The sequence below is a fragment of the Prionailurus bengalensis genome, chromosome E2, assembly GCF_016509475.1.
Source record: "Prionailurus bengalensis isolate Pbe53 chromosome E2, Fcat_Pben_1.1_paternal_pri, whole genome shotgun sequence".
In the NCBI taxonomy this organism is placed as follows: Eukaryota; Metazoa; Chordata; class Mammalia; order Carnivora; family Felidae; genus Prionailurus; species Prionailurus bengalensis.
In genome coordinates this window covers 30,835,981-30,845,494 of record NC_057352.1, presented here as the reverse complement: position 1 = coordinate 30,845,494, position 9,514 = coordinate 30,835,981, and positions in this window count along the sequence as shown.

The following is a 9,514-nucleotide window of genomic DNA, read 5'->3' as shown; positions in this document are numbered from 1 at the left end:
TGGTCTGTGGCTGACATAATATCAGGCATATAGTAGACACTCAGAGAGAGCTGTTGAATGAATAATGGAGGTCTCTTCACAGAGTAGCATGCGAATGAAATGTGATGAGTATATTTACATTAATTTTTGAGCACCTACTAAATGCCAGGCACCATTCTAGGCTATGTGGGGGTAGTATGAGGCAAGATAGACAACGTCTCTGCTCTCGTGGAGCTTATCTTCCATCAGGGGATAGACAAAAAGCAAACAAATGCACAATGAAACATGCAGAGCTCAATAACTTGCCTTCTGCTCTGAGGGAAAGCAGCAAAATGAAGGAGACTTGCATGCACCTATATGGTAAGGGCCATCCACCTATATTTGCTAGGTGGTTTCCAAAGAAACTCCCCCTCCATAAACACATACTCATGCTTATAAATGTACACAGTCACACACACACACACACACACACACACACACACACACTATCTTTTGAACTTGGAATGCTCCTGAATCATACATTATTATTTCTATAAAAAACACAAGATTCCAACCCATGTGGCCTGACTGGGAATCTGGTCAAGAATCCAGAGGTCTCAGTTTGCTTGAAGCCATTGTCAGGTCACTACTTCAAATCAGAACATATGGTCATTACTTTTCAGTCCCAAAACCTGAGTCTGATTCTGGCCACATCTGGGAAAGGATCATGGTTTCTGGGTCATGTTCCACTATGTGTCTGCTCTAGAAAGTTACAGAGTTGGAGGATGGCTACTATAGAGTCAGGGTATGTGAAAGATGGACATTGGAGAGATTCCTAGATAGGAGAGGGGTTTACTCCATTTCCTCTATGATCTCATCTGCCTTAGAGATTCTGTGATTCCCAGAACATTCCAGAGCTCTGACCTTCTTAGGCTGGTTAGATGGTTAGGAGTTGAAGAGTGGACCCCTGTCCACATGGTTGAAGTCATTTAGGTATCAGAGAGAGAAGACCATCTACAACTGAGAGGCTGCCTTCAGGAAAACCTCATCTCCCACGATGTGAAGAGTGAGTCTCCTCTCTAGCATATTTGGACCACTGTGATATGTCTAACACCCAAATTACTCATTAGTAGCCCATTATAGTGTTCCCATGGTGATCTCATTATTATAGGCAAGATGAAAAAAGACAATGTCTGTGAAGATCTCCATGGCTGATGAATGAATGCCAATGTGAGAGAGAAGCAGATCTGTTTCCACAATGTACTGGGATGGAGGCAAATCCTGAGCCCAGACAGTCAACTATGTGAATATGGTGGAGCGATCTGCTCTGTGAACATAGGGATCTTGTCAGTCTTATCATCAGCAGCTCTCACGATACTGGTACGAAGTAGGTACTCACTAATAGATGAATGAACAATTAATGTTGCAACAATAAAGTGAATGTTGAGGAGTGTAAGTGGGACTACTAACCCTAGTGCAGAGAAATTGGGAGTGTTGGTGGTGGTGATGGGGAGAGCATACTGATCACTAAACTGAAAGATAACACAATACCAGGGTGAAGGTTGCAAAAGTCCAGCATAAATTAAACTGTCAAAAGATTTCAAAAAAAAGTCACGACTAGTGTGTTGAGAGTATCAGTAAACCACTTCCTGCAAGTTTTGTAGAAGCGCAATTTTGTACTATTTCTCTGGAGAAGAATGTTGGGAGTAAGTTTCAAAAATTTTTTTAAACATATGCAATAGTTTAGGTGGGCCCAGACCAATGAGTGTACATAAACTAGTTTAGCAGTTTATCCTAAGGATATACCTGAGGATGTGTATGGATGCGTATTCACCATGCCTTGTTTAACCTAGAAAAATGTCAGAAATAGCTTAAACATCCTACAATAGTGGGGTGGATGAGGAAGTGGTGGTCTTTCCCTATCCTGGAATGCCATGCTGCCATTTGTATAATGTGGTAGGCAACGTATTTGTCAACATAGAAGCTTGTGCATTCATGAAGATTAGGGTAAATTCTAGTAACAGAGACCAAAAAAATGTTTTCACAAAAGAGGAGTTAGTTCCTTTCTTATGTGAAAGTTCTGCGCTACCATGAGGCTCTTCAGTCTTCTAGACTTGAGCTTCCAGATTTCTTCTGTACGAGGACTGGTAAAAACCCTTGGCACTGCATAGCTACCAAAGAGCTGTAAGTAGCACATGGCTTTCCTCCCCGTTGGTCTTTCTTTGTAAAGATACCCTCATTCTTCTCAACAAAGTTTGGAGTGGTTCTTGTTTATGTGACTTGTACACACTCGGGCAGTGCTTAAGACTCTAGACAAAGGTGTTGGGAATATGAGACTCCAGATAGTCATAATGCTGTCTCACTGATTAGGCTGCTTTAAATTTTTGTTGGCTCTTTCACTTCTAGTATATTCTCAATTAATAAATAGTCAAAATTTATGGAAACACATTTTTTAAAAACTTTGATGCCACAATACTAAACGAAAGGCTTATGTGCATGCTAAGTCAGGTTTATTTTAGTATTTCTCAGCATATCCCCATGTGTAATTATGTTGGGTGATCTCTGAGACGCCAAGAAGTGTTTGTAAAGATTTTCTTTACAAGCCCACATTTGCAGTCTTCTATGAAAGAGAGGCAGCATTTGCTCATTAGGATGGACCCTGTAGCAAGGAAAACATCACCAGTCTTACTGGAACACTCAATTCAATCAAATTAGGCAGGAGAGCATTACTTCAATACCAGCTTTGCAAGGCCATGGCCCCAAGCCAAAATAACTGGCATTAAGTGTTGACTATGATTACTTCTGGGAGGCAACAGAGTTCTGGGAATCTGGGTGGGGTATGGGAATTAGGGGGTCCCAAAGGACTGAAGTCAGTGGGAATATAGTGACATGTTAATGGTAGACAAAGCCTGAAAGGGTTAGGCACAGCACTGGGCCTGATGAAAACTAGAACAGTTCATCACTTTATACAGTTTTTCCCAGTTTTATTGAGATATAATTAAAATTAAGTGTTATATTAGTTTAAGGCACACAATATAATGATTTGATATTTGTATACTGTAAAATGATCACCACAATAAGTTTAGTTAACATCCATTACCTCACATAGTTACAAGTATTTTTCTTATGATTCAAACTTTTCAGATTTACTCTCCTAGGTAGGTTCAAATATACACTACAATATCATTACCTACATAGTCACCACATTGCATGTTACATGCCAAGGACTTATTTATCTTATAACTGGAAGTTTGTGCCTCTTGACCACCTTCATCCATTTCTTCCACTCCTCACCTTGGTCTCTGCCAACCAACAATCTGTTCTCAGTTTACACATTTTTTATAGCAACTCCCATTTACTTATTTTTCATAGGTCCCTTGCATGCACGTTTTCATTAGAGGTGTTCAAAGCTAAAATGGAGAGAAACCAATGATGAGAGTGCTTTGCTATATTAGGGGTCCACTGAGCTGCAAAAAAATGGCAACCAAAATGAGTGAGTTTATGTACAAAAAGCTTTTGTAAAAGAATCAAAAGTATCCTGTAAAACCCAGAGTAAGAAGTATGGCTAGGGGACAAGAGACTGATACCAGGAATTGTAAAACCATTAGGAGTCTGGTAAGCATGACTGGACAGCTCTCTTTTGTTGCTGATGGAGTACAAGGTCCAAGATGGCTGCCACAAAATGGCTGCCCTGGCCACCCTTCATGTCTATGGAATCCTATAGTTTCAGCACCCGAAGTTAACTGATACTGTTTTTTATGCTCCAATTCAAAAATCTGAAAAAATAGATTTCTGCTTTGTGTTCATCCATTGCCCAGTCAGCTGTAATCAAGGGAGGAGGACCATGTGGGGGTATGGGAGCAGAGTCTTTGAGGGAAAAAAAAAGGGGCAAATCTCTAAGGAATGAGGAGTAGTAGAAATGATTACCAGAGAAAATGACTTGCATTTTTCTCTCTTTCTTTTTCTCTCTCCCTTTCTTTCTTTCTTCTTGCTTTCTTCATTTCTAACATGTTTACCCAGAAGGAGAAACAAAAGTGTTGAGTTCAAAGTCTAGAGGGTAGATTCCTGAGAGACAGGAGTGCATGCTCTTATTTTTCTTTCTTGTGGCTTCTCCATTTACTTCTCTACCACTTTTCTAATTACTACCAGCAGAGCAATCAATACAAGGTTATCAACAATAGGGACAAGTTAATTAAGATGAGCAAATTAATCAGGTAATTAAGTGGCCTTTCCTGAGAAGGTGAGCCTGTTGAGGTGTTAGTGACATTAGGTCACATCAAATTGTCTTTATGCCAGCTCTTACGAAAAATGGTAACCGTAGATTATGCCAGACTGAACCAAAAGTTCCTCATCTTCCTTAATGGCCACACCATTTCTCTAGCCTTATTCATAGTAAGTCCATATTCCAATACCAACTCCTAGAACCTTCATTCTCACTGTATGGGCCATTTGTTTCAATGGTAGACATGAGTAGATAACAATTCAATACTCATTCTTGCCTTTTACAATAATAATAACAATAAACAAAACTCCAATCTATCCCTGGTGGCTCAGCATGAGGACTACATTTCCCAGCCTCCCTAAAAAATACCCAGTAGCTAGAATATATCCAGTAAAATTAAATTTGGATATCACTGAATTCTGCAGTTCTTGGAGGGTGCTGACCTAGCTAGGAGATAAGCCCTTTCTATTTCTATTATTATATTTTTCAGTCTGTAATTTCCATTTTTTTAAAACTTTCTCTGCTGAGATTTTCTATGTTTTTTCATTTGTTTCAAGAAAATTTGTGGTTGATTGTTAAAACACTTTAATGATGGCTGCTTTATTTATTTATTTATTTATTTTTATAAACAATTTTTTAATGTTTATTTATTTTTTTTTATTTTTTTTTCCAACGTTTATTTATTTTTGGGACAGAGAGACACAGAGCATGAACAGGGGAGGGGCAGAGAGAGAGGGAGACACAGAATTGGAAACAGGCTCCAGGCTCTGAGCCATCAGCCCAGAGCCTGACGCAGGGCTCGAACTCCCGGACCGCGAGATCGTGACCTGGCTGAAGTCGGACACTCAACCGACTGCGCCACCCAGGCGCCCCAATGTTTATTTATTTTTAAGAGAGAGAGAGAAAGTACAAGCAGGGATGGTCAGAGAGAGAGGGAGACACAGAATCCAAAGCAGGTTCCAGGGTCTGAGCTGTCAGCATAGGGCCCAACATGGGGCTTGAACTCATGCACCGTGAGATCATGATCTGAGCTGAAGTTGAACACTTAACTGACTGAGCCACCCAGACACTCCAATGATAGCTGCTTTAAAATCCTTGTCAGCCTGGGTGGCTCAGTTGGTTAAGTGTCCAACTCTTCATTTTGGCTCAGGTCATGATCTCATGGTTCATGGGTTTGAGCCCACATTGGGCTCTGTACTGACAGCTCGGAGCCTGCTTGGGATTCTTTCTCTCTGCCCTTCCCCTGCTCTCTCTCTCTCTCTCTCTCTCAAAATAAATATATAAATATTAAAAAAAAATCCTTGTCAATATAATTCCAGCGTCTGATTCATCTCATTGCTGGTGTCAGTTGTCTTTTCTTATTCATGTTGTGGTTTTCTTGGTTCTTGGGATGATGGCTTTCTATTATATAATGGATATTTTAGCTGTTATTGTTAGGAGACTCTGGGTCCTATATAAATCTTTGATTTTAGCAGGCTGTTTAGGTTCAGCACACAGGTCTTGGCATGCTTTTGTGGGCTGGCAAGAGGCGAAGTTGAGATATGATTGCAGGAGGAACATGTCCAATAACAATTTAATTTTCAGAACCTTTGTGGAATTATTTTGATCACTTTATTTTTTTTAATGTTTATTTATATTTGAAAGAGACAGACAGAATGCGAGAGAGGGAGGGGCAGACAGAATCCTAAGCAGGCTCCAGGCTCTGAGCTGTCAGCACAGAGCCTGATGAGGGGCTCAAACCCACGAACTGTGAGATCATGACCTGAGCCGAAGTTGGGCACTTAACCAACGGAGCCACACAGGCGCCCCCTTTGTGGAATTATTTTGATCTGCTTGTTACATCTGGTGCTGCTGGGGCTCCTACTGGTCTCCATGGAGCTACCTGAGGGTGAAGAGGACTTTGCCGAGGCCAGCAAAAAGGTGGCATTTGGTGGAGGGGAGAATCCTAAGTCCCCAGACACAGAGGGTTCCTGGGCTGGCCCACTTGTTGGGGCCTGATGTCTCTTAGTCGGGTCAGGAAGTCGGGTCAGGCCCTGTATGAGGAAGAAGAACATTTCTCCTGGCTGCTTATTTTTAGGGACAAAAAGATAGAAGAAACCTTGTTTTGCAGCTTGGAACCCACCATACCAGCATTGGACTAAACACCTTGACTCTCCTTATGCAAAAGAAAAAACCTCACTTCAGCCACTGTTGTTTGTGTTGTCCGTAATATACTACAGAAGTTAATCCTAAATGACATACTATCTAAAGGAGGGAAGGACTGGGGCTCCTGGGTGGCTTGGTCAGTTAAGTGTCCAACTTTGGCTCAGGTCATGATCTCATGGTTTGTGAGTTGGAGCCCCGTGTCCGGCTCTGTGCTAACAGCTCAGAGCCTGAAGCCTGCTTGGGATTCTGTGTCTTCCTCTCTCCTCCCCTCCCCTCCTCACACTCTATCTGCCTCTCTCTCAAAAATAAATATTAAAAAATATAATAAGAATGAAAAAGGAGGGAAGGACAGAACTGGTGGCCCTCAAAGTTGGCTGAATCCTATTCTTCCAGACAGAACAATCTGCCAACCCCATGTCTGTGACCTATGCTGTCCTCCTTGGCGACAGGCATCCACTCCTCTGAAGAGCGCCTTCTTGAGTGAAGGGACAGAGTGACCATGATGAAAAAGCTTAGAATCTGATAAACTTGAGTCTGAATCCCAGCTCTTTCACTTAATAGCTTGGTGATTCATGCAGTCACTTGAGTTGCAACCATAAAAGAGGGATAAAATCCCTGTAATTCAAGGTTGTTGTAAAGATTAGGAAATATAATGCACATAAGACACCTAGTCTGATAGTTACTTGATCAGCATCATCACCATTACCATCATCTTCTACCCATTAAGAGTAATTTTCTAAGAAATGAGTCACATAAAATGCAGCCTATACATAATCATAGCTAACATTTACAGAGCACTTACCATGGGCCAGACACTGGTTACACACCTTGTGTTCATTCATTTAATCCACACAAACAGATGAGGCAATTATCATAATCGTAACCATCAATACTCCTTTAATAAGTTGAAGAGACTGGAGTTCAAAGGCTGAGAACTTTGACTAACACAAGGGCAAGAGGTGGAGCTGAGACATGATCCTGGGTCTAACTCCAGAGTGAAAGATTTCACCAAGTAGAGAATAGAACCAGAAGAGGTAGCTCAGAGTTTTGAGTTTGAAAAATTCATTCATTCATTCATTCATTCATTCATTCATGTAGTATCCATTGATTTCTTATCCTGTGCCAGTTCTATGTTAGGCTCTCTACATACAAAGAAGGACAAAGCATGGCCATGTCCTAAAGGGGCTTCTGGAATGATTCTAAAAAACAGACATGTAAAGAAATATGCACCAAAAAACCTGAGCTGTGATGATATGTGTGTGCAAAGGGTCATTTGGGGGGCACACGAGAGAAAGCAGTCAGTTCTAGGGGAGTGAAGGAATGGTTTAGCCTTATAGCTCAGAAAGCCCAATTCTGCATTTCCCAGAAGGTCTGTTTTCTAATAGAATTTTGAAGGATCTCTATTTTTCTGCTTTGCTTATGGCAAAGAAGCATGAACAGCACTTAACAAATCATACCTGAAAAGGACTTTTGTTAGTTGTGAATGAAAGAAACCGTTGTCAGTCTGAAGACAGAAAATCCTAGAAGGTGCTTCAGCAGGCATCGTGCTTCCCTTCCTAGAGGTCAGAATATGTGCCAGGGTTGGTTGGGCTTTGTTTCTGCTTTTGCTGTGGCTTCCTGGCAGCCCATTTGCCTTTTCTGCTTACAGCTTCCGTCAGCAGATGCCAGTTAGTTAAATTAACAAGGAATAGTCCATGTGACAAGAGAGATAGAAATTGAGTCAAAAAACCAGAGGGTAAAGCTGAAATGGAAATGATCTTGATGATCCTGAATTCTCATGAAACACCACTGGTCATTTCTTTTTACTTAAAAGCAAAATAAGCGTAAAACTTCTGCTCTCTGAAAGACACTGTGAAAAAAATGTAAAGAAAAGCCACAGGCGGAGGGAAAATATTGTAATTCATGTAACTGACAGGGACTTGTATGTAGAATATATAAAGAACTCCTACAACTCAGTAATAAAAGGGGTGCCTGGGTGACTCGGTGGGTTAAGCATCTTGATTTGGGTTCTGGTCATGATCTCGTGGTTTGTGAGTCTGAGGCCTGCATTAAGCTCTGCACTGGCTGTATGGAGCCTGCTTGGGATTCTCTCTCTCTCTCTCTCTCTCTCTCTGTCTGCCCCTCCCCTACTCTCACACTCTCTCAAAATAAATAAAAATTAAAAAGTAATAATAATAAAAGACCAAATTTCCAATAAAAAGTGAACAATAGACTTGAACAGGCAGTTCACAAAATAAAATATGCAAATGGCCAATAAGCACGTTAAAAGATGCTCACATCCTTAGCCATTAGGGAAATGTAAATTTAAACCTACAGTGACATACCACTACATATCCACTCGAATGGCTACAATTTAAAAGACTGAAAAACCAAGTGTTGGGATGGATACAGAGGAACTAGAATTTCCATCCATTGCTGACAGGATTGTAAAGTGGTATAACCACTTTGGAAACCAGTTTGGCAGTTTCTTATAAAGCTAAATATTTACTTCTGTCATGAGCCTGCAATTCTATTTAGGGATATTTACCCATGGCAAATGAAAACATATGTCTCAAAAAAAAAAAACTTGTACAAGAATTTTAAATATTGCTTTTAAGTTTATTTATTTTTTAAGAGAGTGAGAGAAAGACAGCCTGAGTTAGGGAGGCACAGAAAGAGAGAAGAGAATCCCAAGCAGGCTCCACACTGTTAGTGTAGAACCCGATGTGGGGCTCGAACTCATGAACCATGAGATCATGACTTGAGCTGAAACCAAGTCAGACACCCAATCAACTGAGCCACTCAGGCGCCCCTTGTACAGGAATTTTATAAGAGCTCTATTCATAATAGTACAAAACTGGAAACAATCTAAGTGTCCGTCTATTATCTGGTGGATGGATAAACAAAATGTGGTATCTCCACACAATGAAATACCATCCAGCAAGAAAAAGGATCGCCAACAGATTAGAGTAAATCACTGACTAATCTATAGATTCACACAACAACAAGGATGAATCTCAAAAACATCAGGGCTGAATATGTGCAAAAGAAGCCAAACACACATACTGTACGATTCCATTATATGAAACTCTTTTTTAAAAAATACTATAAGGGCACCTGGGGGGCTCAGTCAGTTAAGCATGCGACTCTTGGTTTTGGCTCAGATCATTTCACAGTTTGTGAGGTCAAGCCCGACATCAGACTCTGCGC